Genomic DNA, 6,000 nt, shown 5'->3' with positions numbered 1-6,000 from the left:
CAAGATCACACAGAAGTGGAAACAATCAGCCTTGTTTCAGAGCTTTACGCTCTAACCACGCTACGGCCTGCCTTAGGAAAAAAGCAAAAGACAGTTTGTACATTACGTACTAGCCCTTCTTCACTTTAGCCTCATTTGAACCACAAAATATGTCAGGGTGGATGTTATTATGCACATTTTACAGAGAGGAAAACTGAGGCTGGAAGAGGATAAGTTACTTAAGTGACAGTAGTGGGTCCAGACCCACACCCATGACTTAACTGGATGCGGGATAGTTATGGCTCTTTGCTGGGTGCCTCAGCACTTTGTCAGTGGCTCCCATGATGGGGCTGGGGCCGGGGCCAAACACCCATGTGGGTTTCCTGATGGTGCATGCCCACCAAGGATGAAGCAAATCTCCTGGTGGCAGCCTACGTGGCTTCCCAGCTGCTCAGTCCTGGGGCTCCCAAGGAGAAGGCAAACCCTGCCGTGATGTAGAAGTCTAGGTAAGGATTATCCTTGCCTTCTGACGGGGAAGATGGTATGCTATATTAAGAACATGAGCTTTATTTTTATCTTTTCATTGAATATAGTTGATTTACAATGCTGTGTTAATTTCTGCTATTCGGCAAAGTGATTTAGTTATACATACATATAGATACATTCTTTTTAAAATATTTTCCATTATGGTTTATCATAGGTTACTGAATACAGTACTCTGTGCTCTACAGTAGGACCTATTGTTTATCCATTCTATATATAATAGCTTACATCTGCTAACCCTAGCTTCCCATTCCATCCCTCCCCTAACCCTCTCCCCCTTGTCAACCACAAGTTTGTTCTCTATGTCCGTAAGTCAGTTTCATAGATATGTTCATTTGTGTCATATTTTAGATTCCACATATAAGTGATATCATATGATATTTGTCTTTCTTTTTCTGACTTAACTTCCATCTGATTGAGTTGAATTGGGTCTCCTTTTCATCCCCATCATTCTGTCTTAGAGCTTTCCTTGAGATCATCCTTGCTTGGCCAATGTTCCATTTCTGGCAGACTTGCACTTAGCTTTACAGGGGGAAGGAGCCAATTGGATAAACTCATTCTTATTAATGATGCCAGTGAGTCAATGTGTTGCTTCCTTCTGCCAGTGGAGGTGCCTTTTTGAAGGCGCCTTCTGAAGACAACGTATCTTACCCAAAATGGAGGATTTCTCAACCTGGGGAGGCGGGGGGAATGCTGAGAATCCTGGAATGTATACTTTCTTAGAATCTATGGCTCTTGAGTTGAAACGGGAATTTGAAGTGACGTCCCATCTAAAACAGGGATTCTCTCTGTAACATCCCCACCAAGTGGTCATTTTGTCTACTGCCAGTACGCCTCTCATTACAGGCACTGCAAAGCCTTTAAAGGTGACTTTCCAGTTCAGGACAGCTTGGAGTATTAGAAAGATCTCCTCTTGAGAAGTCACAACTGACACTACAGAAATACGAAGGATCATGAGAGATTACTACAGGTAACTATATACCAATAAAATGGACAACCTGGAAGAAATGGACAAATTCTTAGAAAAGCACAACCTTCCGAGACTGAACCAGGAAGAAATAGAAAATATAAACAGACCAATCACAAGCACTGACATTGAGACCGTGATTAAAAACCTTCCAACAAACAAAAGCCCAGGACCAGATGGATTCACAGGCGAATTTTATCAAACATTTACAGAAGAGCTAACACCTATCCTTCTCAAACTCTTCCAAAATATAGCAGAGGGAGGAACACTCCCAAACTCATTCTACGAGGCCACCATCACCCTGATACCAAAACCAGACAAAGATGTCACAAAGAAAGAAAACTACAGGCCAATATCACTGATGAACACAGATGCAAAAATCCTCAACAAAATACTAGCAAACACAATCCAACAGCACATTAAAAGGATCATACACCATGATCAAGTGGGGTTTATCCCAGGAATGCAAGGATTCTTCAATATATACAAATCAATCAATGTGATACACCATATTAACTAATTGAAGGAGAAAAACCATATGATCATCTCAATAGATGCAGAAAAAGCTTTTGACAAAATTCAACACCCGTTTATAATAAAAACCCTCCAGAAAGTGGGCAGAGAGGGATCTTACCTCAACATAATACAGGCCATATATGACAAACCCACAGCCAACATTGTTCTCAGTGGTGAAAAACTGAAACCATTTCCTCTAAGATCAGAAACAAGACAAGGTTGTCCACTCTTGGAATGTAAATTGTTACAGCCACTATGGAGAACAGTATGGAGGTTCCTTAAAAAACTAAAAATAGAACTATCATATGACCCAGCAATCCCACTACTGGGCATATACCCTGAGAAAACCATAATTCAAAAGGAGTCATATACAGCAATGTTCATTGCAGCTCTGTTTACAATAGCCAGGACATGGAAGCAACCTAAGTGTCCATCGACAGATGAATGGATAAAGAAGCTGTGGCACATATATCCAATGGAATATTACTCAGCCACCAAAAGAGACGAAATTGAGTTATTTGTAGTGAGGTGTAGGGACCTAGAGACTGTCATACGGAGTGAAGTAAGTCAGAAAGAGAAAAATGAATACCGTACGCTAACACATATATATGGAATCTTAAAAAAAAAAAAAAAGGTTCTGAGGAACCTAGGGGCAGAACAGGAATAAAGATGCAGATGTAAAGAATGAACTTGAGGACAGGGTGAGGGGGAAGGGTAACCTGGGACGAAGTGAGAGAGTGATGTGGACTTATATACACTACCAAATGTAAAATAGATAGCTAGTGGGAAGCAACCGCATAGCACAGGGTGATCAGCTTGGTGCTTTGTGACCATCTAGAGGGGTGGGATAGGGATGGTGGTAGGGAGATGCATGAGGCAGGAGATATGGAGATATATGTATATGTATAGCTGATTCACTTTGTTATAAAGCAGAAACTAACACACCATTGTAAAGCAATTATTCCCCAATAAAGATGTTAAAAAAAAAAAAGATCTCCTCTAGACTGAGCTTGATCATGTCACTTGTCCTTCCTTTTCCACTTGGAGTCACACAGGCCAATTCAGTCCCTGTTTCGTTCAGATATTTGGAGACTACTATCGTGTCTTACCCTCTCCAGGGGGATGGTGCTCAGTTCTCTCAATTGCCCCTTATATATGGTAGAAAATGTTTTATCTGGTGCTTAGTGCCTGAAGCAGCCACATTTTTAAGAGTTCAAACATTTAAAAAATCATGCTGTTGCAATAATTGGAGAATATGTTGTTATGATGAATGTAGCATGGTGACAATGTGATTCACCAAGCAGAGAATGACCATGTGTTGACGTCACCATGACCCAAACGTCAAGATATAGATGTGGTGGTACACGTCATAACAGATCGTCTCACGGACATCGAGGTGGTCTTGCTGGTAGCACAAGTTTTGTTATGATTTTCAAGCGTTTGGATGATAACTAACATTTTAAGTGTTGAGCAGTAATTGTGCAACTACGTATCTATTCTCTGTTTCACATTGGCAGGCGGAAAAGACAACCAGATGGTGGTGTTGGATCGCGTCTTTTTTCTGTCACTGAACTATGGTGAAGATGTCTAAATCATTCATTCCAAATAGGTCAGATCTCAATTTATTGTATAGGGTTTCAAGGATCCTTAGCAGTGTGGCCTTTCTTAGAATGGAATCCAAGTGTTTACTTCTCCTCCGAAAGGTTAAGTCCAGAAGAGACGAATACAACTGTACAATACTTTCAGCAAGCAGCACAGAATAGAGCAAGATTATCACCTCCCCTATCCCTGAAGTTATATCTTTACTTATATGTCCAAAGACTCGTTTGCTTTTTTGACAGTAGTGCCCTATGATTTACTTCCATTGTGTTTGCTATCAAGTAAAATTCCAATCTTTGTAGTTTTCTTGTCATTAAAATTACTTTGTTGTAAAATATAATATGGAGAAACTATCCAAAATATAAATGTAAGTAAATATCCATTAGTCCATACTGATATAGATAAATGATTGAAAAAGTAAATAAATGGAGAAAAGACAAATCTCCCATGCAGAAAATTCCCAAATAATATATGTAGATATACCCACTCAAGGAGGTGAAACAGACCTCACACTTGAGTGTGGGCTGCACATACTGACTTCCTTCCAAAACACACAGCCTGGAAACTGAGAAAGAGAGGAACCTGACATGGAGAAACTTGACAAACTCCATCTCAGCCAGGTGATCAAGGTCAACATGACCAGTGATAAGTCAGGCGATGAAAGTGGCACCATTATCATTGCAGGACATTCTACAAAACACCTGACCAGCACTCTTCAAAGCTGTCAAGGTCATCAAAAACAAGGAACTTCTGAGAAATGGTCACAGCTTAGAGGAGCCTAAGGACACATGATGAGTAAATGTAATGTGGCGTCTTAGATGGGATCCTGGAACAGAAACACAACAAGGACATCAGGTAAAAAGTATGGGCTTTAGTTAATAATAATGTATTACTACTGGCTCATTAGTTGGGACAGATGCCCCACAGTAATAGAAGATGTTGACAGTAGGGGAAAGCGGGTGTGAGTATACAGAACTCCATACTACCTTCACAATGTTTCTATAAATCTAAAACTATTCTAAAATAAAAAGTTTACTTAAATATATAGTAATATATAAATATAAAACTATTAATTTTATAATAAATATAATGGTACATATTATATGCAATATATTATAATAAATGTTATTTATTTATATTATAATAAATCATAAATGTAGCAATAGATATAAATATATCTAAGTAAGCTTTTTATCTTAATAAATTTATAGGGAATTATGAAGATAGTACAGAATTTTATTTATATATACATATACATGTATGGTACGTATATATGCATACATAGTGATCTATTATATATAAATATAACAAGTATTATATAATATATAGTTTTATGTATTTGAGATAATATATAATTTTACACATTATATTATATATATATTCCAACAAATGAAAATAAATTATAACACCTTCTTGGTCAAGAAGAACGTTGTCATGGGACTTCCCCGATGGCGCAGTGGTTAAGAATCCGCCTACCAGTGCAGGGGACACGGGTTCGAGCCCTGGTCCGGGAAGATCCCATGTGCTGCAGAGCAACTAAGCCCGTGTGCCACACTACTGAGCCTGCGCTCTAGAGCCTGTGAGCCACAACTACTGAGCCCGTGTGCCACAACTACTGAAGCCTGCACACCTAGAGCCCATCTCCGCAACAAAAGAAGCCACTGCAACGAGAAGCCTATGCACCGCAACAAAGAGTAGACCTCGCTCGCCGCAACTAGAGGAAGCCCACTTGCAGCAACGAAGACCCAATGCAGCCAATAAATAAATAAATAAATAAATTTATAAAAAAAAGAACATGGATAGACCAAATCATTATGTATAACAGGAACGAACATAGTGTTATGGGCCAATTATACTTCAAAAACAAAAAAACTCATAGAAAAAGAGATCAGATTTGTGGTTTCCAGAGGTGGGTTGTGGAGGGGAGGGCAAATTAGATGAAGGCAGTCAAAAGGTAAAAACTTCCAGTTACAAGGTAAATAAGTACTAGTACAACATAGTAAATATAATGAACACTGTTGTGTATGTTATCTGTGAAGATTGTTAAGAGACTAAGCCCTAAGAGTTCTCATCACACACAAAAAATTCTTTTCTGTTTCTTTAATTTTGATCTATACAAGATGACGGATGTTCACTAAACTTATTGTGCTAATCATTTCATGAGGTATGTAAGTCAATTTATTATTTTTTATTGAAGTATAGTTGATCTACAATGTGTTAAATTCTGCTGTACAGCAAAGTGATTCAGTTATATATATATGTATACTCTTTTTTTATGTTCTTTTCCAGTATGGTTTATCATAGGATATTGAATATAGTTATCTGTGCTGTACAGTAGGACCTTATTGTTTATCCATTCTGTATATAAAAGCTCACATCTGCTCACCCCAACCTCC

This window comes from Neophocaena asiaeorientalis, unplaced genomic scaffold (genome assembly GCF_003031525.2).
Source record: "Neophocaena asiaeorientalis asiaeorientalis breed wild unplaced genomic scaffold, Neophocaena_asiaeorientalis_V1.1 scaffold40, whole genome shotgun sequence".
NCBI classification, from domain to species: Eukaryota; Metazoa; Chordata; class Mammalia; order Artiodactyla; family Phocoenidae; genus Neophocaena; species Neophocaena asiaeorientalis.
Note: the sequence above shows the minus strand (reverse complement) of the source record.